Source organism: Microtus ochrogaster, chromosome 17, assembly GCF_000317375.1.
Source record: "Microtus ochrogaster isolate Prairie Vole_2 chromosome 17, MicOch1.0, whole genome shotgun sequence".
Classification (NCBI taxonomy): domain Eukaryota; kingdom Metazoa; phylum Chordata; class Mammalia; order Rodentia; family Cricetidae; genus Microtus; species Microtus ochrogaster.
The window spans coordinates 10,741,766-10,769,190 of record NC_022019.1 but is presented as its reverse complement, the minus strand read 5'-3'; the positions used below and the strand labels follow the sequence as shown (position 1 = coordinate 10,769,190).

At 43.7% G+C, this 27,425-nt stretch overlaps 1 pseudogene; it reads left to right on the top strand.

The window, feature by feature from the left end:
* Positions 1–24,322: 24,322 nt before the first annotated feature.
* Positions 24,323–27,425, top strand: part of LOC101995083 — a 7,902-nt pseudogene continuing 4,799 nt past the window's right edge.

Below are 27,425 nucleotides of genomic sequence, written 5' to 3'. Positions count from 1 at the left end.
GTTTCTCGGAGAAATGTTTGTCACAGGCAAAAATTCCTGCCTCTAACAGATACCACAGGAGGCTGATGGAGACTGAGGCCTTCAGAACCCTTGTACGGAAGCCGGAAGTCACAGGCTGGAGCCCAGAAGAACTGCATGCGCCCATATCTGACCACAACCGAAACCGTACTCATTACCCGGTTTGAGGCTTCCTTCAGTACCGTTACACCCAGGAGAATACACAAGGCAGAGAGTTGGACAGGGATGGGAGTGCCCTGTAGATGCTCCAAATCTGGGGTCCGGAGGTCCACTGGGAATTCCACAGCTTCTTGAATCAAATGCTATGTGAGGAAACAAACAATAGGGAAAGGAACCGCTGTGAGCAAAGGGGGAGACAATGCCCAGAACACCCACAGGGTGAGAGCGGCCCCGTTCCAAAACGCAGCAGACATTTCCCAGTATATAAGGATGCAGAGCACTAAAAAGGACTTGCCTTGTTACTGGAGAAGGAATCTCTTAGGAAATACTGCAGCAGTCCCAGCCAATAGGTTTAAGAACAAGAACCTAAAAACCGAACCTCTTTTAAGTAGCGGCACATTCCTAGGAAAAAACTCAAGGCTGTCTGCTGGAACATAAAAATACACAGCACTGTGGTACATTGTACAATGTCTTTGGTCAACTAAAAATTACCAGACAGGTAAAGATGAAGAATTATACCAACAAAATGATGAAAATAAAAAAAAAATCAATGGATCTTGACTCATAAGTAATAAAGATGAAAATATAAGTTGAGAAATAAATGAAAAGATTAAAGATACATACCAACTATGTATTGTGAAATAATGCTCTTGTAAATGCACTGTAAAGATTTGTCACTAATATTGGCTTAATAAAATTCTAATTAGCCGGGCAGTGATGGTGCATGCCTTTAATCCCAGCACTTGGGAGGCAGAGGCAGGCAGATCTCTGTGAGTTTGAAGAGCTAGTTCCAGGACAGGCTCCAAAGCTACAGAGAAACCCTGTCTCAAAATAAGTAAATAATAAAATAAAATAAAATGCTGATTGGTCAGTAGCCAGGCAGGAAGTATAGGTGGGGTGACCAGACTAGGAGAATTCTGGGAAGAGGAAAAGCAGAGACACAGTCACAAGTCAGATCCAGAGGTAGCAAGATGAGAATGCCTTCCTGAGAAAAGGTACTAAGCCAAGTGGTCAAACATAGATGAGAATTATGGGCCATTTTAAGTTGTGCGAGCTAGTTAGTAATAAGCCTGAGCAATAGGCCAAACAGTTTATAATTAATATAAGCCTCTGTGTGTTTCTTTGAGACTGAACAGCTGCAGGACCGGGCAGGACTATATGTGCATATAGTGATATATAATGATATATGAACTTATGTGAGTGTATTTATTAGGCATAGTGGTATATGCCTTTAATGTCAGAACTTGAGAGACAAGATTTCTTTGAATCCCTGGACAGCCTGAGCTACATAGCTAGTTTCAGCCAGCCAGGAGTACATAATAAGACCCAGTTTCAAACCTAAAAATCAAAACCAAAAACAAGACAGCGTAAAGGTTCCTGTGTCTCGTCTTCTTGCTGAGGCCATTTCAGGTTTAACTACGATTTGATATCTTTGATGGAGAATCCCATAGAGAACTACCCAGCTCTGTTCTAGCAACCCAAGGACAGGATGTCCTAGCTAATTTATCTTAGCCTTTGTTAAAACTGTTCCTTTATGTCGACCCTCCTCCACTAACCGCTTGTCTTAGCTTCTGTTGAAACTGCTCTCTTCAAACCGCTTGCTCACTCTAAGAACACTCCCCGCAGTTGCTGGGTGAGATGCCTGGATAAGGACTCTGCTCTTTAAAAAAACCCCATCTTGCCGGGCGGTGGTGGCGCACACCTTTAATCCCAGCACTTGGGAGGCAGAGGTAGGCGGATCTCTGTGAGTTCGAGACCAGCCTGGTCTACAAGAGCTAGTTCCAGGACAGGCTCCAAAACCACAGAGAAACCCTGTCTCGAAAAACAAAAAAAACAAAACAAAAAAAAAACCATCTTCAGGACACTGGGGCCACACCTAGATCTACAAACACTTGAGTTTGGTCCCAGCCTGCTGGAATAAAGACTTTTAGATCACCTCCGGTTAGCTCCAATAACAATGGCTCTAGAATTCAAACCCAAACTTATACTCTTTTTTTTTAATTTTTAAAGATTTGTTTAATTTTATGCATATGAATGTTTTGCTCACATACATCTACGACATGTATAAAGCCCCCAAAGAAATCAGAATAGAGCATTGAATTCCATGGAATTGGAGATCTAGATGGTTGTGAGCCACCATGTGGGTGCTGGAAATCAAACCTGGGTCCTCTGGGAAAAACAAGTGCTCTTAATCGCTGAGCCATCTCTGCAACCCCAGCAACCACATACTTAATCCTAATCATTTTTTAATTAATTAATTTTTCAAAACAATCTTTTCTCATTTTACATACCAATCCGAGTTCCCATTCCCTCTCCTCCTTCTGTGCCCCCCCACCTCATCCATGCCTCAGGAAGGGTAAGGCTTCCCAAGGGGAGTCAATAAAGTCTAGTACATCATTTTGAGGCAGGACCAAGGCTCTCCCCACTGTATCTAGGGCTGAGCAAGGTATCCCTCTAAAGAGAATGGGCTCCATAAAGCCAGTCCAAGCACTAGGGAAAAATTCTGGTCCCACTGCCAGTGGCTCCGCAGACTGGGCCAGCTATATAACTGTCACCCAGATTCAGAGGACCCAATTTGGTCCTATGTTGATTCCACCCACCGCCTCCTGCCCTCCCCCACTCAGCTGTCAGTCTGGAGTCAGTGAGCTCCTACTTAATCCTAATCTTATACTACTGGGTAACAGTCCCAGTCCCGTCTCCTTGTTGTCATTGTTTCTCTGCTCGATTCTCTGGGTTCTTGCTTTGTTTTGTTTTTGTTTTGTTTTGCCCAAGATAGGGTCTCTCTGTGTAGCCCTGACTGTCCTGGAACTTGCTCTGTAGACTACGCTGACCTCAAATTCAGAGATCCACCTGCCTCTGCCTCCCAGGTGCTGGGATTAAAGGCATGTGCCTTCTCCACCACCTCAAGGAACAGGTGCCTGAGGTCTCCAGGATGGCAGCTGACTGAATGCTTCTCCACCCATACCTCCCACTGATCATGACACCCACTGACCCCAAAATCCCCTTCCCCAAGTCATCCCTTGCAAACAGGAAGTAGCCAGACTTAAACTGGCATCCAAATATACCCAAAAAGGTTGGGATGTTGGGGATCTCCCCTCTCCAGACCCTGTCCAAAGAAAGCCTGCAGGGGGTCAGTTTCTCCTCCTGGGCTGCTCAGGCTATTTGAGGCATGGTCTCCCGACCTGCCACGTGGTTCTCCCACGTGGTTCTCCCTCGTGGTTTCTCCTCTTTCCCTGGGACCACCCGGGAATGCTTTGCTCAGATGAAACCCTGAACTTTAATTCGGCCGGATCTGATTTATTACACCAGCAGAAAGACTTAATATTGGGGTATGAAAATCTTTCCGTGTGCATCACTACACCCTCAGCTAACGCTCTGTATCCTTAAAAGCTTTATTCCTTCACCCCATCCCTCCAGGCCCCTTCAGCGCTTACTGTTGGCACCCCACATTTTACAAACTCTCCATGAGCTCCTGCTTGATCATCACGGTGTTGAGAGGGACTACCGCCCTCTGAACCTATCTTCAGGGTCTTCTAATACCTGGCAGGCTGAGTTCTAAGAGAGGTCTGTCAAATGACTGATTCTTTAACTTTGAACTGGAAAATCTCTTGGTGGGTAATAGTGTGAAAGGAACAACTTGGGTTCCAAGTGGTTTTTGCTGTGCTCTTACTATGGAACCCTCTTGTGTGACGAAGCAAAGCCGCTGTGCTTTAATGTAACACGTTATGGGCTTGTGTTAGTGAAGAACATGGCTAACGACTGTGGAGAAAAGGGGCAGCCCTGCAGAGGAGAACTGTATCTGGCAGATGCATGGTGGGTAGTGTAGATGTGATGGATTCTATTTGAGTGGTCCAGGAAGCAGTGTTCTGGTGTTACTCCTTCCCAGGCAATGTAAGTCCTCAGCACCCCAACATTGCCTCTCTCTCTCTCTCTCTCTCTCTCTCTCTCTCTCTCTCTCTCTCTCTCTCTCTCCTCTATCTATCTATCTATCTATCTACCTCTGACTCTGTGCCATTGCTCAGTGAATGACATTCCCGACACTGGACATGGTGGGGGGGGTGTAACTTTACATCTCTGTTTTTAGGAAGCAGGTAATCCAGCTCCTTTTGATCTTGGTGGGCCATGTTCTTCAGCATGAACTAATATCTAGAGGGGCTGCATATGTTGAGGTTGGAGAGCTCAGGATAGGGGCGACTCGGGACCCCCTCCATTAGCATTAGCTAAGGCTGGTTCCTCTCTGCCTCCTAAAAAAAGGCTTTACAGGAACCTTCTATTTGTTTTGGTGAGGTAACAATCTTATTCATGGGAAGAGAGATTTCCTACAAGGAAGGGTGTCTGCAGCTAACTTTGCCTACAGAAGAAGACATTTTATGTGACTGCAGAACAGCTTCTCTTGCAAGTCTCTAAACTATTTGAAATCTTTCTTTTCTAAGAGGGAAAAAGTATTCACATTGTAAAACTGAGAGTCTACTGAACTGGTCTTCTCACAGCGGACGAATTTTTATTCTAAAATTCCTTCAAACCCCACCTTATAAATGAAACTTCTCGCAGTGTTTCCAGCATCCCAAGATGAATTCTTTGGCAGGGCTCATGTTCGCCATATCTGTATTTCTTCTCTCCCAACTGATGTGGCAGCAGTTCATGCAAGAAGGAACCATTTGTCACCAGCAGACTCAGAGGGGGCTGCCCAATCACAGCAAGCCCTGAAGCCTCAGCCATACTATAATGTAATATGAGCGTATACATTATAGATAATATGTGATAGCATGCTCCATGTTGTACTCCTGGACTTAAAATGCACACACATACATACACACACACACACACACACACACACACACACACACGCACTCACACACCACACATTTATTGTGGTGGGGTTTTTTTATTGTTGTTGTTTGCTTTTCAAGACAGAGTTTCTCTGTGTGGTCCTGACTATTCTGAAATTTAGAGTGTAGATCAGGCTGATTTTGAACTCAGTGATCTGTCTACCTCTGCCTCCCAAATGCTGGGGTTAAAGGCGTGTAGCCACCATGCCCAGCTCAAGTGACTTAATATTAGCCACCCTCAGAAGGGATTAATGTGGTTGTCGTAGGTTGTAGTAAGGTAATGCATCTGGTCCCTGTCCCCTGCTTCCTCTAAGTAATAGTTCATGCCTATGAATAGTTCCCTTGCCTGTCTCCTTCATTCCCTAAAATGTCCCCCAGTCTCCTAACAAGGAGACAAGGGTCCCTCTGGCCAATATCCATTATAACTGATAAAACAGGACTTTGGCAGATAGAGGAACGAATGAGCCAATACCAGCTGTATTAAAGCACCTATTAGCATATTAATTAGCAGTAATACCTCTAGTGAGGTATGCAATTATCTGCACCCTACATCAGAAAAGAGTGTCCAGAAAAGATTCATTCTGTTCTCTGAATAAGTAACTTTGAACATAATCCTGTTTCCTTTATATAACCTCCAATAGTTATTCCAAAGAATGGTTTCTGCCTGTATTTCCCCGACATAAATACCAAGCCAAGTAGTAGCTCCATTTCACAGGCGAACGGTGTTGGGGAGAGAACACAGATGAAGCAAACCAAACTGTCCAGGGGCCAGAGCAACCTTTCCTTCCGCTAAGCAGCACGGCCTTGCCAGTGCAAACTCATCTCCCACATAAATAAGCAAAGAAGACAGGAGGAGCAGGAGGAGGATGAAGAGGAGAAGAGGGAGGAGGAACAGGAGGAGGGAGGGAGGAAGAGGAAGAAGAGCAGGAAAAGAGACAGAAGAGAAGAAGGAGGGGGAGCAGGAGGAGGTGAGCAAGCCCTCCTCAAAGCCCATGCTCTGTCTTACCGTGAGGCCCAGGAGGCTCGACTACAGAACACCTCTACTCTGCCCTGTTGGTAACATCAATTTTTTATCCACAAGAAGAAACAGCCAAAGGCAAAGGGATGTTCCAACTGCGCTGTGTCTTCCAACCAGTGACTCCTTCACTGGAGACAAGGTGTCCAAAGGACTCTGTCTCTCTTCCTGGGTCCCCACTCTGCCAAGGGCTGGGGAGAGACTCCGTGTTCCGTTCTCTGATGCTCGCCTCTGTCCCCCTCAGGGCCCTGTGTAGGTGGAACTCACGAAGGAAGGGACGGGATCTTCTCACTAGTATTTCACCCCTTTCTTGCTTAATAATGCATCCCAGGCGTGGTGTTTCAGGCTGGTATTCAGATGGCTATGTGGGTTATTTCCAGGCCCGGCTATTACCAGTGAATATGGTGACATTAATATGAGTAAATGCAGGAAGAGGGATGAAATAAAACATATCCTATTGAAGGAAATGAGGGTTCCTTAAGAAAGGAAAACACACATAGGAAGGACACGGGCATATCAGGATACAAATAGGCCCCCAGGGAGCCGTGGATTCCACAGGCATGATGTTATTGAAGTACTTGATACTGGAGTAAGCACCTGCAGAGATGAATTACATCCTTGTTCAGACCACTAACGCTGGGTACTGACATTGCAGGAAGCGCTTATGGTATATTTCAAATCCCTTGCCCACTACATAAATATCCAATAAATCAGTCAGTGATAAAGGACACTAGCTAAAAGGCTTGAAATGCTGAACAAGCCACCTCCCCTCCTCAGAGAAGCCGCCACCTTTAATTTATGAGGGGTTTCCTAGTCACTCACACCTCCTGCCCTAGAAAGGCAAGATGAGCTATTAACACCTTCGGCGCTGTGCTCTGGAGAGCAGGAGGGTTGGCATCGGGATGGCTTCTCAAACAGCTGTCTTTTTTTTTTTTTTTTTTACAGGCATTATCTGGACATATTTCTAGGGTACATTATGATAATTTAATGTGTGTGCACAGTGCATAGTAATCAGAGTAGCAAGCACTTCTGGAAATCTCTGGAAATGACTGACACCCAGCCCCTCCCTCTTAGCCTAGTTGTAGAGTTACAAAGGAGAAAAATCACTTCTCTCCCTCCGAAGAAACAGAGCTGGGGTCCGGGTTCCCATTATTCAGTTATAGTGATACTGCCTCATGGACTCACGGTGGACTTTCTCATGGTTGTTCTGTAAGTGGAGAGTGGGAGGCATTATGGGAGTCCTTGTGCCTCTGATAACAGAGCCAATGCAATGTCTCTCGCCAAAGACAATGAACAATTTAAAAATTGATCTGTGATATGATTAAAAGGAAGATGACTGTTAGGAAATGTGCCCCAGCTGTCATAATGATAATTTTTTGGTGGCAAAACCTGACTTTTGTCTTCTTTCCTGCATTTCCCAAGTATTTTGTCCACAGATATTGGGCTGAGCGGTTGGGCCACTGGAGCTGCTAATCTCAGAAATAACCCAAGCGTGATAAGGAATTGAATGTGTCAACTTCCCTGGGTCTTAAATGCCCAGATATTCTGTTGAACATTATCCTGGGCATTCTGAGAGGGTGTTTGGGGGTAAGATTAACCCTTACATAGGAAGATGGGGAAATCCGATGGTCCTTTCCTAGTGTAGGTGGGCTTCATCTCATCAGTTGAAGAACCGATAGCAAACAAACCCTGGTTGAGCAGGATGACCACACTTGCCCATCTCAGATGGGACACTGATCTTCTGCTCTGGATACAGACTGGAGGAGATATCACTGGCCCTTCTGTGTGCCACCTTTCTGCCTACATCAGCCTCAGAAGCGCCAAGAAACACTTTCTCCTAAGGAATCTGTTTCACAGCCCTGCTTCCTGTTATTTCTCTGGAGAGCCCTGGCTGATACAAAGAGTCAGGTGTTGACACATTTTTTTCTCCCATTGTTCCTCTACATAAAAGGCAAATTTTTAAAAGTCATGCAAATTTAAGAACTATGTAAAGAAAACCTAACAGAATTGATCCCACCAAGAACATTAGTATTTCATTAACAGCTTAATTTTGGTATTTCTACTTCCACATAAATCTCAAGGCACTCCAAAGAGTACAGAGTCAATATCATTTCTAGAAAACCACACAAAGTTCTAATTCTAAAAGCCTGTATTTCAGGTGTTTAATGTTATGGCATTGAAGATGAAATTAGCCTACAGTGATGAAAGCGTCTAAGGTCTGTGAAGCTGCTGTCCCTGAGGTGGGGGGTTCCATTCTACAAGGAGAGGTGGCGCTCCTTCCTTGACATCTACTTCCTCCTTCAGGCGAAAACACCATCTCCTTCTTCAGGACCTGCACTTACTGTTTGCGGCTGTTTCTCCTGTCCCTCTCAGCAGGAGGGGTAGTGGTGGACACAGTCTCTGTACATCTCCTTTCCCCTCGCTCGCCCTCATTCCCACTCTGCTTTAGACTTCTTGATTGTCAATCTCTGTCACATCCGTTGATTGTTTTGGTTTCTTTCCCTTTCTAACTGCCCAAGCAGGCTCCCTTCCTTTCAGTACCTTCTTTTTTTTTGGGGGGGGGGTAGATGGAAGGGATTAACATTGTCGGGGGGAGGTAGGAGACACATCAATAAAGAAGAAACCACCGACCTGAAAAAAAAATGTGCCAGGGCAAAAACTTGCTGAACACTGCACGGTGGGAGGCTCCCAGACAGTGAAAACAGCAAGCATCTAGCAAGCGCCATGTCAGTTCCACCGTGGACAGTCCTTATTACCGCCCTGCGCTGGGTGCTGCAGCCAGTGCATCCTGGAGACCATCATGGGTGGCTGGGGAAGGTCACAAAGGCAGGCCCCGACTCTGGCTTAAGCTCATCTCTAGGAAGTGGGACGCTGTCTCCACGCTTGAGGGGTCACTGTCAAGCCATGATGGATATCAGGAAATCAACACAAGAGTACATATGATTAAGCATTAAATCGGAGTGGTATTTTCATTGACTTTCATCAATTCCAGCAAGTCTTGTCTGACTTGTTCCATTCTCAGAGCTGAAGTTCAAAGTTGGGAAATAATTCACCCACACGGTTAGTGGCAGTCCCAGAAAGAAAGTCTTGGAATGATGGCTTGTGTTCCTAATGAGCCATAAACACAGACACTGCTCCAGCCCAAGAAGTTGTTTTGAAGAGGCCCAAGCGAAAGCTGTACCACCCCACCCCTACCCGCCCAGATGTTCAGGAACACAGAATAAAATGAATCTAAGGGGAAAAGTTTGTGTTTGATTGCTGACTTTTATGAAGCATTAAGAAATCAGAGATTCTCTACGTGGGACTCAGCACCAGGGATGCTGTCTCCATAGGACAGTAAGAACTAAATGTTCTTTAGTCATTATGGGTCAGCACAGGACTTGAGGTAGCAGGGGGAGGGAAAACGGGGTGTTGAAGGAGACAGGGAAGAACAGGCAGAAAGAAAGAAGCCAACAAGAGAAAGGAAACAAGGAAAAGAAAAAAAATTTAAAAAAAAGAAAAAAAGAGAAAGGAAACAAGGAAAAATCAGTTTTGACTTGATTTTAGATTATGTCTGGTGTCTTAGTTAGCTCTCTATTAGTGTGAGAAAACACCCCGATTGAAAGCAACTTGGGGAAGAAAGGGTGTAATTCAGCTTACAGCTGTCAGGCCATAATCATCATGAGGGAAGTCAGGGCAGGAACTCAAGGCAGGGACTCGGAGGCAGGAACTGAAGCAGAAGCCATTGAGGACTGCCGCTCAATTGCTCAATCCACTTTCTCATACAGCCCCGGACCACCTGCCCAGGGTGATGCTGCCCACCATGGGCTGAGCCTCTCTACAGCAATGATTAAGAAAATGCCCTATAGACTTGCCTAGACATTTTCTCAACTGGAGGGTTCACTTCCCAGATAACTCTAGTTTGGGTCACAAGAAGAAGCAGGACACACAGTATGAGAGTTTTCTTTTCTTTTAGATTTATTTTTTGTTATGTGTATGTGTGTGAGTATGTGTGCTTGAGTGTGGTACCCATGGAGGCCAGAGACGATGGAGCTTTAAGTGGCTGAGGAGCTCCTGATGTGGATGCTGGGAGCATTCAAACTCAGGTCCTCTGAAAGACCAATATGCACTCTTAACCACTCTCCAAACACAAAGTATGAGGAGCTTCTAAGGACCAGAGTTTATCCTAAGCTCCTTACTTCCACTCCTTAACCAGATACACTACTATCATTTCAAATGGTGAAGTTGAGATTTATTTGCTCGAGGCCACTGGGATCTGAATACAGTTCCAAGGCTTGGGATGTTGTTTAGTTGATAGGGTGCCTGCCTAGTGCAAGCAGAGCCTTGAGTTTGGTGCTCAACACAGCATAAGCCAGAGGTGGTGGTAATCCTATCACGTGGCGAGTGGAGGCAGGAGGATCAGGATTTCAGAGTCATCCCCAGCTGTAGAGTAAGTTCAAAAGCAGCCGGGGATACATGAGACCTTGTCTCAAAACAAGCAAAACACATACGAATTCATGTCAGTCTGAACCTACGACTAGACGTATGGACCTCCATATAGAAGCATTTCCACATTCAAGCTTCATAGACCCAAACCTCCCGGTATTCTCAGGGGCCGTTTTCAGCTTGGCCAATCAATGGTTCCCAAGCTACTTGGAGTTCAGCAAGTTCCTGGGCTGGGAGTTAAAATTCCCCTCCCATTGAATTTTCATAGCTAGGGCTGCTGATCCAAGCACAGGACTGTATTGAGGTAGAATTAGTGTTGATTCCAGAAGCTTCCTGCCAGAATTCTGCAGGACTCCCCAAAGGATTATCATCCCAATAAACTGGGTTCCTTCTGCTGTTCTCTGTCTTCAGGCACAAGAGGATTGGGCAGGACCTATCAGCCCCGTTCAGATGGGAATGGGGAGAATCCGTTGGCAGCTCTTATTGCCCCCACTGTCTGAGCAGAGCCTACGGCAGGCCAGCATCTCCAGATCCTAATGGGCAGGAAGTTCCACTGTCCCAGTGTTAACAATATCATCAGCACTCCCTGGGGAAATAAACCTTTATTTCAAATATGGACTTGACTCAAGGTATCTGAAGACAAGAAATTGTTCTGCAGCCAGTAGTGGAACTCTGGGGAAGGAGTGTGGGGCGACAGAAAGAGCTCCAGCCAGATCTTCAGAGTTCCGCAGAACCAGGAAAACCAACAGAGCAGATCAAGGCTGTGGCAGCCTGGCAGGGGGGTCAGTGCGCACTGATTGGGAGCCAAGGTCCTTCTTGTTTTCCTTCCAGTTTTTCTTTTGTAACCTTCTCATTTATTTTGTAGGACTGGAGATCTGAATCTAGGGCCTTATGTATGTTAGGCACGCTCTTCACCCTGAGTTGTAAACCAGCCCATTTTTAGCATACAGTGTGATTGTCATGTAACTGGCAGCAAAAAGCATCTTCTGTTGTTTTGGAAAGAAGACCAGGATTGGAGCCCAAGGACCTGAGTTCAAATCCCATTTCTACCACTTCACTAAGGTACTTGGGGCAGCATGCAAAAGTCTTCGAGGCTTAATTGCTCTGATCTTTGAAATGGAGGGATTAATAAGCCTGCCTCAGGATGTGGCAGAGAAAGATCAACAAGATTGTTTTCCCCAAAGCACCTAGTTCTGAGTGTGACGTGTACTATGTGCTCAGTTAAAGTTGACTGTGTTGTATCTGAGTCTGAGTCACGCTAGGGAATGCTGGAAATTCTTTCACTGTGCTAATCAAATAATCACCTCTAGAGTGGCCTGACACATTATTAGGTGACATGTATTTTACAGGGTTAGATGAATCACGCTTACTGTTTTATTTTAAAAGGTTCACATCAGCAGAGAAAGGCAGCGACTTCTACCAAACAGAGGTCTACCTTTCCGTGTCTATCATTCTATCCCTATCAGCTATCATTCCCTCATCTAAAAAGCCATCAGTAAAATGTTAATGTCTGGGGAATCTTAGTGAATGTCATTTGTGCTCTTAACTTTTCTTACACTCTAACATTCCATCAAACTCAAAAGGAGTCACGTCTCAACCACAAGCCAAGCGCTAGAATAGGAACCTCACGTGCGTTATCACGTCAGTTACCCTCACACTATTGGAGAAAAATCCTATGCCTGCACTAAGTGAGGAATGCTGTAGAAATATTGCAGTGGTGGAGCCTGGTTATCAAGTGCACCCCACTCCCATGACTGTCCCAAGGGGGCTGAACACCTGTAGATTTTGCAGTAGGACAGGAGGAGCTCCTAGAAGAAAAGCATGCATTCAGAGCTTCCTTCCCATGTACCCAGCAGTAAACTGGTTGGTAGGCAGGCTTTTCCTCCCCAACACTGAGCAGAGATAAACTCCCAGAGAGAAATCACACAAATGTAGCAAAGAGGGGAAACCAGCGTGCTCCAACCAGGACTGGTAGCACCGGACCCTTAGGAGCTGTGCAGCTTAGCTGTCGGCTTGTCCTTCAACGAGACACCTGGAAAATTAGTACCCAGGTCTTTTCTCACCTCAACCATTCCGATTATATACAGTTGCTGGGTTGTTTTCCATCTTCCAACTTATAAGAACAAAATAATAGATCCTGGAACATTATTAGCTGGCATTTTCCTGTGGTGCACAGGAGCTTGTGGTATCCACTTCTTTGTGGAGGAGGGTGGTGTGTGTGTGTCCCTGGAGGGTGGTGTGTGTGCCCCTGGAGGGTGGTGTGTGTGCCCCCTGGAGGGTGGTGTGTGTGCCCCTGGAGGGTGGTGTGTGTGTCCCCTGGAGACCCAAAGTCAGCAGAAGAAGCCTCTATTGCTCTCTCCCTTGTTTATTTGTTTTAGATAGAATCTCTTACTGAGCCTGGAGCTCACCAATTTGGCTAGTTTGGCTACGGAGATTGGGATAGGACATGTACCAATGCCTGTTTACCTAAAGCAAGTTTTTAAAAATATGAATCTTTAAGTACTCTTTAGAAACGCTGTCAGAGAAAGGTGGGTGGCTTTCCTCCTAAGTTGGGAGGCTTTTTTTTTTTTTAGAAGTCTCCTTCTCTCTTAGAACTTCCTGGTAGCTTCCTAGGGCCCAGAGCAAGGAGCTGAGGAGACCCCTTTGCGTTAATTTGCCTCTCAACTCAAGGCAGACATGCCAACTCAAATCCTGTTCCACTCACAGCTTGGCAGTTATTACTTAGCAAACATTTCTTTTGGCACTTGCTGTCCTAAGCCCTCAGAACAGAACCGTGCCATTGCCAGCTACACCTGGACCTCCCATCAAAAGTCACAACAGCGGCCCACTGCTCACAGATCTCTCCCTGGACTTGGGGGACCTTGCCCCGCAGGATGCAGGGGTGACTGCTCAGCTTAATTACTCTGAGGTCAGGAAGGACCCCCCGATGGCAGCTCTGTTCTCCTGCCAGTCTCTGGCAAGCACCTCCTAGCTTCTCCATCCTTGGCTAGCACGCATACCCGACACTGCCCACCAAACTGCAGGTGGACACACTTACTATAGCCAAGCGATTCAGGTGCCGTGGTTTCTGTAGCTGGGGAGAGTAGCAAGGGTATGAGTTCTCAATTAGATGGAATAAAAGGAGCTGAGCACAGCGGCACATTCCTGGAGCTCAGCACTCTGGAGGCTGAAGATGGATTATGAGTTCAAGGCCAGCCTAGGCTATGTAGTAAGACCGTCTTTCAAGGGGAGGAGGTGGAAGAGGAGGACATGAAAGCCTAGGCAAAGCCGGTACTCAATACTAGAATACACACACAGCCTCACTGCAATTTGATGATGAAACTCTTAAGTTAGCAGCACTGTGCAGTGGTTGGGAGACTTGGGAAATGGTAGAACGGGGCTGAGACACAGACAAGACAATCCCACTCTGCCCTCAATGAAGCAGAAGCAGATCAGGCCTTGGGAGTCCAGAAGATAGAAGCTCTTCACTGGACGGTCTTGTTGACACCAGCGACTCAGGAACAGCATAAAACCCCCACCTCCCTGTAGCGTTTCTCTCTTCCACCATCCTCACACCATAACCTCTGCCAATGACAGCTTTTGCATTAAAGGCAAGCAGGCAGATGGACTCCTAATCCAGTCCCACTATGGACAAACTCTGTGATCTTGGATGGGTCCCATGGTCCCTAAGTCTCAGCTGCCTGACCTGTGACACGGGTGCAACAGTCCAGTCACATACAGTGAAGGCACGTGGGGAAACACCTGGTACGGTGACAGTCACTGCAGACAAACAGCATCAGAACACTCTTCTGGTAACCCTCTATCCAAAGGATGTGAACACCTGGAACACGGTGTTGGCTGACAAAAATCAGGAGGTGCATCTGTATTGCTTTTGTCTTTATATGCGATTCTGGAGTGCTAGGGTTCAAACCCAGGACCTCCTGGACGCTAGGGGAGCACTCTGGCAGGGAGCCGCATACCCAGCACAGCAGCCAGGAAGCATCATGCTCTCATGTTGCTGATGAGGTTACTACGACTCACAAACTTGTGACAGTTGGTTTAAGCACTTGACTATTTTGAAATCATTTTTATTTTGAAGTGATTATATAACCATAAGGAAGTTGAGAAATTAGTAGGGGTCCCCCTCCACGGGTCTTCACCCATCTTTCAGGTGCGCAGCTCAGAAACGGAACCGGACCCTCTAGGCTGAGTCAGGGACCAGTCCGCTGGAACCACGGAGGGACTGTATGGGGATAAAGGAGCAGCACCCTGGGGAGACCGTGCTAATCTGACTAGAGATTTATGAGACAGACAATTGAGATCTGCTGACATGTTCAGGAAAGCAACGCCCCACCCAGTCTTCATCAACCCTTCCAACAGAGCTGGCCAACTCCTTCACGACCCAACAAGCTGTTAACTGGGTTCTGGACAGTGTTGAGCTTCCACTCGCCAGCTGGGTACGCGGTGACGAAAGGATTTCTGGTACTACAGCTTCTCAGGACTTCCTTCCAAGCTGCCATCTTTGTGGCCAAGTCTTCCCGCCCCTTCTCTACTTGGGAATTTAAGAGAGAAAAGCTCCCACACTTCTCAGCGTGCTATTTCCTGGATGGACTTTATTTCATCAATAACTTCTCTGAGAAGCCAGTTCCCAAGAACGAGGAAACACAGTCCTTTTCTCAATCAAGGAGACTCTTAGAAGACACTAGCCACAGAGGCCATGGGACTCAATACCTTCAGATGCCCCTGTTCCTTCTTTTCTCTTGGGAGCATGATAGCAGGCCTCCTTACTAATAAGAAAATTAAGCCAGCGTGAGGTGGTGCACGCCTTCAATCCCAGTACTCCAGAGGCAGAGGCAGGCGAATCTCTGTGAGTTCAAGGCCAACCTGGTCTATAGTTCCAGGACAGCTAGGACTATAACACAGAGATACCCTGTCTCAAAAAACAAAACAATAATTAAATTAAATATATCAAGCACCTACCCCAACCTTGATTGTTCCCTTTGTTCCTCCTTCAGTGTTCACTGGGAGACCAAGTCTATACATGGGAAGCACATACTCCCGTAGCTGCTGCAGGCTAACCTGTTCTGGGCTCTGGCGACATACTCTGGGCGCCAGGCAAGAGTAACACCAAATACAAAAAACAAAACACACACACAAAAAAAACTTGTATTCTTTAAAAAGAGAAATGTCCCTTCCCTGCTAAAACAAAAACCTTTATGGAATAAATAAATACATAAATAAATAAATAAATAAATAAATATGCCCTGCTCAGCTCCATGAAGGGGAAAGGTTAAACAGCACAGTAATATATAAGCAGTTTCTTAGTTTTCTCGTGGAAATACTTAACCACCTCAGAATGTTCCCCCCAGAGGTAATCTATTATATTTTGTTCAGCTTCTTCCTCCAAGAACTGAATCAATTCATGATGTAATGCCTCGGGGAGAATAATCTTTTGGACACAGAGTATCTTTCTGGGGACAAGGTTGAAGAAACATCTCAAAATTGCTACAGTTTTTGGACCCTGTGTCCCCTGATCTTTACTGGGGTGTGGCAGATCGGAAAGGGGCAGCCAGGGGTATGTGACAGGGATGCCACCTCCCGTCCAAGTGCCTGTAGATGCCTGGGATAGTTTCCATCTCCAGGAAGAATCAGGGGATAAATCCACTTGGACGTTGTCAGCAGAGTCATGGTGCTGGGTGCACTGAGGCTGAGATTGCTATAAACTCTGACTTAGCTCAGAGGGAAACGGCTCCTTCTGGATCCTTTTCTGAGCTCCCACCCCACAAAACATTCTGTGAGAGAACAGCAAATCATTCGGCATTGGGTTAATGGCAATGGATAGGATTTTGGATAATTTTTGAGATTCAGGGGACTGGGCTGTGGCTGTGGACTCAAAGGCTCCTCCAGCTAAACCTTCCCTGACCAGCACGCCAGGGTCCCGAACATCTGACTTCCTTAAGCTCCTCCATTCTAGGTGGAGGCAGGAGCTGAAAAAGTGCAATCCAAAGGCTCCAGCGCTTCTTGAGCCTTCTGGCCTGTTACTCAATTGCCCCATCTCTTTGTGTACTTCAGACGATACAGGACAGTTTCATCAAGGATGTCCTGCGTGTTTTACTAGATTTTAAAGGGCCGGACAAAGCCTCGATTAAGACCGCGAGGTTATTTATTTAAAGAGAAGATGGGTCATCTCTGCGAGAAAAGGCAAGAGTGGGATTGTTTAAAAGGCTCTCATTTGACTAGAAGTCAATTGTTTTAAAATCCCAAATAAAGTTTACTTAGATTAAAGTAGACCCTACAGCTCTCAGAGGGTTAAAGACAAGTAGGAGTTTGGATTAACAAACCAGTTAGCTCCAGTGTCACTCAAAGATACTAAGAACTTACGTGGACATTTTAAAGTTGGAATTTGCATTTTATTTTATTATTTTAGGCTATATATATACATATATGTATGTATGTATGTATGTATGTATGTATGTATGTATGTATATAAATATATATACCTTCACCCCCTTTTGGATCTAACAATCAAATTTGTCTGGTAGCTAAAGCACAGAAAAACCTACACCCCAATGTTAGAGGATTTGTCTGTCCAAAAGATGCCAGTTGGGGTGGTCTGCAGGAATGTTACTGGACTGGCAGTATCCAGGAAGCGGCAGCATGGAGAGGCAGTTAAAATGCAAGGCGCAGGTAAAGAGTTACCGCAGAGTTACTGCAGTTAGCAGCTGGTGAGCGATGGTTGACTTCTTTCCCATTCACACCATTGTTTGGTAGCATTATGCAAAATACTTGGTGAAAGTATTTTTCAGTTTCAAGGGAGCATCTGAAAGGTGGGCTGAAGTCCTTCCGGCCTGACAGACTACCTGGCTTACAAATTTGTTGCCACTGTGTCTTTGTTAAGACACAATCTGAGAACCTGTGGATGCTAAATAACCATAAAACGCAAGTTATTACTGTGATTAATAATAAACGTACTTTGTCGGGGTCATGAAGCGCAATGGCATATTACAAAATGAATTATCGACTGTACACAATACCATTTCCCTGTGGAGGCGAAGGGGTACTTAAAGGCAAGTGGGGGCGACTGGAGTCAGTACACAGTCCTGGAGATTGCCTCATAAAGGAACCATTGATGCTTCTTAGAGGGGAGTCTTTGGGGGGGCACAGAAGGCTACTGTCAAGGGGCCTCTAGTGCGTATTTTCTGGGCTTGATGGCCTTAGAATTCTCAGATTCTTAGTGGTCTCTAAATGTTTAAAAACTTAAATTCAAGCATTTATCGCTCTTTGGGGACCTCTGTGGAATTATTTACATTGGGAGTTAGCATTATCAGACAGTTCATTCTTAAAATATTAGCAAAATTTGTCTGGATAAAAGTATTACCACAAATGCAATTCTTTAAGACAAATTTCTAACTTTTTAAGGAAAAAAAAAAAGTCACCTGCAGGCTGTAAATATGTGCGTTAAGTTTCTCCCGTGGTATTTGCTTTGGCTGTGACCTCTCCTAATATTCAGTTGAACAAGGGCTAAAAATTGTCAAACCAAATTCTTGTCCTGAGAGTTGAACTCTGCTGCCAGTTTGAGAGAAACGCACGTCCAGGTTTAGGGAATCTGTCGTGTTTGTTTTGGCTATGACATAGGGCAGAACGGTTTCCATCCCATTCGAATGCATTCAAGAGAGCTTGAAATATTGCACAATAGAAGCCATTCATTATATCTGTCTCCTTTCCCTTCCAAAAACAAAAATGGCTGCCCGGTTCCAAATCGACACAGGGGGCAGGAAGAAGGAGGCAGAGGGTCATTGGAAACCACCCAAGACTAACACCAGGTTTTTCAGGTTTGAGCTGGAGAATATTCTCAAAATCGTCATTCTTGATTTTTAACTTTAAGACAAGAAAAGACAATCCTGGCATGAACATCGGAAAATGGATATGCTGTTATCTGCTCAAATAAAACGTCAGTAAAAAAAGAAAATCATACAGCCTTACTTTCTGAAAATCGTTTGCTCGGTTTCTGCGAGGAAATTTCAATGCCTGATGTCAATTTTATACTGAAAAATTATTTTACTATTTGAAGTAACATTTGGAAGGACAGATTTGTAAGAACCAAGGCGCCTTCAGAGAAGGAGATATTTAGTTGTTCACCGCCAAACCCCCAGGATATTGAACACTGGATGTACAGTGTGGTTTTGACAAAGGTGGTGACTCTATCAAACCACTGTTAAGAGCAGAAATTACTGCAGAGCCATAGAAAATTTTAAAGTAAAGTTAAGTAGGGCGACTAAGGCCACAAAAATCAACTATTAGACTTAATAAACAAGTCTAATAGCTTCCTTGAAATACCAGAGATCAAAACCTTAGGTCTACCTGTAAGGTTTTGGAAATCTGAATTTTCCTTTATCTGACCCTGAAATACCAGCTGCTTGTGGCTCTGCAGACCACTCTGACCTCATAATTAGTGAATTGAAACATGTGGACACATGAGGAAAGACTTAAAGGAGGGGACCTCTGACTGAACACTGGGAATCTTTATGATGACGTTCCAGCCAACCCTTTACCAACACAAATGTATTTTTCTTTTGTATCCATGCCCATTTATTTTTTTCTTTTCATATATAGCATAATGCTTAAATACCAAAATGCAGAAACTTCTAGAAAACAGTTAAGTCCTAATCTCTTACTTTTCTAATTAAAGATGTAGGGGGAAAATGTTCATTCAATAACTAATTACGCATCTCCTCACTTCAGCAATTAGGTTATGGCTGAATCATTAAGAAAATAAAAAGAATTAAAGAAAGTCCAAAAGTGAACACAGCAGCACACTGGACACACTTGAGGTTATTATATTAGAACATGCTATGATCAGCCTATGCACAGCCAAATCAAGGCCATACAACTTCCCAGTGACTTTATGACAAACTTCTGCTGTGAGGGTGCACACATTTATTTGAGTTTAACACCAACTTCACTTGATCTAAATTTACAAATCCAGAGTAAGATTCACTGCAGCGGAGACATAGCAGGACTTTCAAGGGTGTAAAAAGTTGAGATGTAACTTTATATTTTTGCTATTGTTCAATTCACCACTAGTCTTTCACATTCATGCCTCACCAAAATGCACTTCCCTGGTTAAAAATATAAGAGAAATACCCAACAGAAGTGTACAGGAGATGGAGCCAGTCTGCATTTCTAGCTTCCACTTTAGACAGATGAAAAGATGTTTGCAAAGATCATGCCCTTTAAAGACCTGCTCCAGAAGCACAACAGCCCCGCCCTATGGAAGCTGGTCCACCTGCAGGGCTGCCAGAGCTGGCCATGCCTTTACCGGCCTGCCCTCTGTGGTTCCTCTGCTTCTTGGAGAAAACAGAGCATCCAAAGACTTAGAAACAAATGTCTGTGTACAGCGGCTGGATAAATGCTGGTGAATGCTTAGTTAATAGTCTTCCTACCTGGGATAACCTGCTGCAGGGAAATTTGCCTATGTTAAGGAACAATTCTCAAATCTTTCCTTTTTTTCTTTTTTCTTTTGGTTTATCGAGATGGGGTTTCTCTGTGCAGCTCTGGCTGTCCGGGAACTCACTCTGCAGACCAGGATGACCTTGAACTCATAGAAATCCACCTGCCTCTGCAGAGGAGTGCTGAGATTAAATTAAAGGTGTGCACCACCGCTGCCCTGCAATTCTCAAATTTTAACATTACTGCCTGAGCATGTTATGACAGCTTTTACACTAAACCAGACTACCATACTTTATGAAAATCAATTAACCAAATTTACCTTTTGTAACAAATAAACAACAACAACAAAGGTAAATCTAATTTTGAACTTTAGAAGATAATGTTCAAATAGAGCAAATTACTTCTGACCAACTGCCAGGGACTCAAGGTCACAATGCAAGTGAACTGCACTAAACTCACTGGGCTCAAGAAGAGGCTTCCAGTGAAGCCGGCCTCCCACCCTTTCTCTGGATGCTTTCACTGCTGACTCATGGTCTCCAAAAGGGAGTGTGCTCTGAGTATGATGAAGGCCAGAGAGTTAGTTAACCCTTTGCTTCTTCTGGCCTCTGGTCCATCCCGCTCCTTACAAGTGAACTGTGATAAAATTCACAGCAAAAGAGAAAGAGGCTTCAAGATGCTGTGACAGTAAAGACACAGACCAACAGAATGAGCACCAGATACAGACTCATGATTTCCAGAAAGATATCAACACAATTCAATCAATGACTTTCAACTCATTCAAATTCAAATGATGCTGGCTGATTTCCACTCAAAACAAACAAAAAGTCACCCATGCCTCCAAGGGCACACAGAAATTAATTCAAACAGACAGAAAACTCAATGGAGAAAAGTAACCATGAAACTTCTAGAAAATCTTTGTGCTCTTGCGTTTAGGAAATGTATTTTTGTCTTTTGACCTGAGACAAGCTAGGAACGTTTGGAACTCGCTAAATGCCAGAGGTTGCCTTTGAATTCACAATAACCCTCCTGCCCCTGCCTCCCCAGGGCTGGGATTATAGATATCAAATACCATGCCTGGTTCTTCTTGGGACACAAAAGATGTGAATCATTAAAGAAAAGAAAAAAGAAAAAAAAATACCAAGAAAACAAACAAGCCACGGGCTGGGGAGACATCCGTAAGAAAAACACTCAGTAAAGGTTTGTATCAAACAAGCAAACAGTCTCTTTCAACTCGGTAAAACCATGACAGCGCCACCAACAAAACCCTGGGTAAGACATGCCACAGATAAGGGTACAAGGAAGGCTGAATAAACCGAGAAAATGCTCATCACTACCAGCCTGGGAAACACAAATCGAGATCCTACCGCTGAGCATGTAACCAAGCCGACTGGAAGCACGAATCTGTAAAAAAGAACCATGTGAGAACAGGATGCAGCTTTATCCACAATAAAACCTCAAATCCTATAACCCAAATATCCAGAGTGAAATTAATCACCAGCAACAAACAACAATGACCACTTAGAACATGCAGCATAGGTGAATCTCAAAAGGACTGTGCTGTTAAAAAATAGGCACAAAGTTTCTATCTATCTATCTATCTATCTATCTATCTATCTATCTATCTATCTATCTATCTATCTATCTTAATCTATCTACCTAACTACCTATCTGAGATTCCATGTCTGTGACATTCTAGAAAAGGCAACAAGTATAACAGAATTCAAACAATCAGCTGTGAAGAGCTGGGGAGGGAGATTGGATTGATGGACAGACTGACCCTGCTGCCAAAGTGGTGTATCATTTTCCAAAATTCAAACACCATGTTCTTTTTAAAGTCAACTGTTGCAAGTTGTTTTGCCTCAAAAACAAACAAACAAAGCCCACTGGACTCTTAAAACATGGCTTTCCGGTGTGAGTCAGCCAGGTATTATCAACCATCCTCTGCTTGCTCTGCCAGTCCAGAGCTGCACCTTCCTCCTGAAGCTCTAGTCAGAGCAGATGAGGAAGAAAGAATATGCACAAGATATCAGTGTGGGATGGGAGAAAATGAAAGGCGGCCAAGACGCTAGCTGTAGTCAGAGGAATTTTCCAGAACCTGCAGGAGAACCCAGCCACCACTTCAGCAATGCCATTGTCTCACGAAACCTATGATACCACTTTCAGTCACAAAAGCAGGTGACAACGCTTACCGACAACTGGAGATAACTAGCCACACTACAGACACAGCCATGGTATGCTGTGGAATAGAGGTGGCAGGAAGGCATCTATATCCATCACGCTGGCAAGCAACCAAACTTGCATGGGCATGGGAAGTCTGTAAGATGTATGCCAGTTGAGCTTCTGTATACAGAAAGCTGTTTATACTTCTTTTAAATTATGTGTTCTCCACTTTCTTCCCAAACTGTCTTCATTTCCTGAAAAACAAAACAAAACAAAACAAAACAAAACAAAACAAAACAAAACCCAAGTACAACTATGGGGGAAATCCAAGCAATAGCAGTTACAAGCAGCCCGGGCCTTCCTGGTTGCAATGGAAGGAAAACTGCAGGGGCCACATTGCCATCTTCTGGAAGAAATGAGAATCTGCAAGGACAGAAGCAGGAAAGGCAGGAGCCAATCCTAAGGAAAGTATCCAGGGTTAGGGACTTCTAGAAGAAAAATTAAGGCAGGGAAAAATAATTTTCAGCGTATCCATTAATGAAAAAAAATGGGGGGAGAGAGTGGAGGCAGAAAGCATGATCAAATACAGAAAGAAATTAACGTTTCACAAAGTACCCTATTCAGGTGAGACGCAGTAGGTAAACCATGCCCCTTAATGTACTAAGAAACGAAGGCAGTGTTTCTCAACCTGTGGGTCGCAGTCCCAGCCATCACAGTATGTTCTCATAACAGTAGTAAGAATACAGTTATGAACTAGCAACAAAAATAACTTATGGTTCGGGTCACAGCATAGGAAGGTTGAGAGGCGCTGGTCTAAGAGAAGTTGTCTTATAAACACCAACCAAGCATTTATAATGAGACATTTCAGAATGAACACAATTTGCAGAGTGGATTTACAGATTTAATCTCGGCACTGGAAAACGAGAACACGCTCACATCAGACAAACGGAGTGACCGTCAGCGGGCATCTTCTGAGTGCTCTGCCAGTGTGTGAACCAGTGCCAGTGAGATACAACTGAGCTGACACCGCCATAAAATAGGGAGGCAAATAACAGTCAACAGCTTTTGAGCTTCATCCCAAATAAGGACAGAATACTAAAATTCCTTTTAAAACCCAAGACCTTCTAACAGTTTGTGTGTTTGGGACACCTCCTCCCCGACCATTAAAAAAAAAAACAACAAACCCCAATCCAAAATGTTTTCAAGTGAGTTAATTCTTTTTGGTATGTCTGTGTGTGTGTGTTTAGTGGTACTGACTTGGTGACCACATACATGGGAGAGAAAAGTCCATAAATTATTTACGTGTAGAGATAAAACAAAGTTTTGGACAATTCACCCTTGAGCAGAAGAAATTGGGGATCACTTTGCCTGTTAATGTAAAATACATCAGGTCCTTCTCAGCGGGGGCTCCAGACCTGGCGGTGCCAAGGCGGTAAAAACTTAGCTCCACCTCCGAGGGGGAAATGGGCCGCCCAGCGGGAGCTTTCTTCCCTGCTGTGTTATTTATAGGGAGCTCTATTTGTTAACATGTTTCTGCTATCAGGCTGAAGGGGAGCTAGTGATTTAGAGGATTTCTGGGACCATTGTTTAATGATAAGATGATTTATGTACATTCACAGATTCCGGATATATGGCAGTTTAGATTTTTAAATTTTTGTCACCAAAGCTAGGGAGTTGGGAAAGCTAAGCTCAGAGGGACAGACATATGAATATTAGGAAACGTTTCAATTGCTGGAAAATGCTGTTTAAACAAATCAGTGACCCACACCATCGTTTACCTTGGTAAACAAGTTCTCTAGAACACATTTAAGTTTCTACTTTTCAAAATAAAGTTAATAGGAAACAGTTAAATTCTGACTTACTTGTGACTGATTTGAACAATCTGGAAGAATGAGGGCATAGTCATTTCTAATTATATTTCATTTATAACAATGGATCTATAGAGTTACAGTCATTAAAGAAACGTTTCAATGTAGGGCCTCAATTTCACTTAACTACCAAAGGAAAACTTTGGTTTGAGATGGACAACCAAGTCAAAACTGGTCTTAAATTGAACCCAAAGAAAAGAATAAGTCATCTAAAAGATGTTTTCCTGAACAGCTTAAGCCTTCAGTGGTCAATGTATACTTACAACAAATAAAAATGCAAAAACATGAGAGCTGGAACCCGGAAGTGCAATGACATCTGCTGAGGGGCCCCTTGGAGAGATGGCCACCTCGGCAGGGTGCCTGAAGAGGGGACCAGGAGTGTGGTTACAGGCCTGACCCAAGAAGGTGGCCATTTAAGTATGTCTTCCCCAACAAGGAATGGGATTCTACCATTGAAACCAATGACACAACCAATGAAACCATGGACCCCTGCCATGCTTGCAGTGCTCTTAACAACTCAAAACAATGTACAGACTGAATGAGCCACCTAGGACAGGGAGGGCCTGAGGAAAAAAGCTCCACCGGGAGCAGAAGCCAGGAGCAAATCCAGTCCTGGGAGCCAACCCAGTTCCGGAACACTGGCAGATCAGGACTGAGCCAGCGACCAGATCCAGAGTCAGCGATCTCCACCAGAACAGGTCCAACTCCAAGCCAAGGACTTCTGCTGGAGGGGATCCAGACCAGGATTTACAGAAACACTTCAAAGCCAGCAGTTTAGGCCAAAGTAGGTCTTAGACGGCAAATTCCAAGGGAGCAGAGCAAAGCACAGGAGGGCTGAGCTATCTCCAGGAACAGGAGTAACTAATGGGGTAACTAGAACACTGACTATACCTACCATGAGGAACAACTATCTGAGCTTTGGATTCACTGGCACCTAGAATATTATTCAACAGAATCTCAGACAGCCCCAACCACATCTATTAGAGGGAACGATGAGTAGAAAAGGCAAGATCACACACTACACCACAAAGAGCGACACAACACCAGTAAAACTTAAAGACCCTACAACAGCAAGACCTGAACAACCAAATATGGATGAACCAGAAGAAAATGACCTAAAAAATAACTTCAAGGGAATGTTTGAAATTCTTAAGAGATGAAATGAGAAATTCCCTTAAAAAAATGGAGGAAAAAACAAACAAAAAATTGGAAGATAACAGCAAATCACTTAAAGAAAACCAAGAAAAAGAAATCAAACATATAAAAGAAACTATCCAGGACTTGAAAACTGAAATAGAAACAATAAAGAAAACACAAGCCAAAGGAATTATAGAAACAGAAATCATGAGAAAAAGATCAGGAACCACAAAGGCAAGCATGAACAACAGAATACAAGAAACGGAAGAGAGAATCTCAAGCGCTGAAGATACAATAGAGAAAATAGACTCATCAGTTAAAAAAACATTAAATCTAACAAAAGCTTAACCCAAAATATCCATGAAATATGGGATACCATGAAAAGGCCAAATCTTAGAATAATAGGTATAGAAGAAGAAGTTTAATTCAAAGGCACAGAAAATTTATTTAACAAAATTATAGAAGAAAACTTACCTAAAGAAAGATATGCCTATGAAGATAAAAGAGGCCTACAGAACACCAAATAGACTGGATCCAAAAAAAAAAGTCCTCTTACCACATAATAATCAAAACACTAAACATACAGAGTAAAGAAAGAATATTAAGAGCTACAAAGGAAAAAGGCCAAGTAACATATAAAGATAGACCTATCAGAATTACACCTGACTTCTCATTGGAGACAATGAAAGCCAGAAGGTCATGGTCAAGCATTATGCAGACATTAAGAGACCATGGATGCCAGCCCAGACTACTATACCCAGCAAAACTGTCAATCACCATAGAAGGACAAAACAAGATATTCCATGACAAATCTAGATTTCACCAATACCTAGCCACAAACCCAGCCCTATACAAAATGTTAGAAGGAAAACTCCAACCCAAGGAAGATGGCTACACAAACAAAAACACAATTGATGATCTCATAACAGCAAATCCTGAAGAAAAAAAAATGCACAAATTATCATCACCGACAATGAAAACTAAATTAACAGGAGATAGCAATCACTGTCATTAATATCCCTTAATGTAAATGGACTCAAGTCACCTATAAAAAGGCACAGGCTAACAGATTGGATACGAAAACAGAATCTATCCTTCTTCTGCATACAAAAAACTCATCTCAACCTCAAAGACAGGATCTCAGAGTAAGGGTTGGGTAGTGCAAGGAGAGAGGGCCCACTTGTTTTTCCCAGCCACCCAGCTAGCTTACACCCAAAATAATCACATAGAAACTGTATTAATTTAAACACTGCCTGGCCTATTAGCTCTAACTTCTTATTAGCTAATTCTTACATCTTAATTTAACCCATTTCTATTAATCTATGTATCGCCACATGACTGTGGCTTACCAGCAAGATTCTAACCAGCGTCTGTCTCAGGCAGGAGATCCATGGTGTCTGCCACTCTGCCCTTCTTCCCAGCATTCAGTTCTGTCTACTCTGGTTACCTAAGTTCTGCCCTATCAGGCCCAAAGCAGTTTTTTTATTCATTAGCCACTGAAAGCAACACATGAACAAAAGAACTTCCTACACCAGTTGGTAAAAAATATACCAATCAAATGGACCTAAGAAACAAGCGGGAGTAGCTATCCTAATATCTAACAAAATAGACTTCAAACTAAAATCAGTCAAAAGCAACAAAGAAGGTCATTTCATATTAGTCACAGGAAAAATCCACCAAGAGGAAATTTCAATACTGAACATCTATGCTCCAAATACAGGGGCACCCTCATATGTCAAAAAAACACTTCTAAAGCTTAAATCATACATTAAACCACACACACTAATAGTGGGAGACTTCAACACTTCCCTCTCACCACTGGACAGGTTAATCAGACAAAAAAATGAATAGAGAAATAAGAGAACTAACAGATGTTATGGCTCAAATGGACTTAACAGACATCTATAGAATATTCCATCCAAACAGAAAATATACCTTCTTCTCAGCACCTCATGGAACCTTCTCAAAAACTGGCCACATACTCGGTAACAAAACAAACCTCAACAAACACAAAATAATTGGAATAAGCCAATGTACCTTATCAGATTACCATGCTTTAAAACTAGAAGTCAATAGCAATACTAATTCCAGACAACCTACAAACACATGAAAATTAAACAATGCTCACCCGAATCATCAATGGGTCAAAAAGAAATAAAGGGGGAAATTAAAGACTTCCTAAAATTCAGTGAAAATGACCACACAACATACTCAAATTTATGGGACACAATGAAAGCAGTGTTAAGAGGAAAGTTCATAGCACTAAATGCCTACATAAAGAAGCTGGGAAAATCCTACACTAGTGAATTATCAGAACATTTGAAAACTTTAGAACAAAAAGAAGCAAACTCACCTAAGAGAACTAGATGGCAGAAAATAATCAAA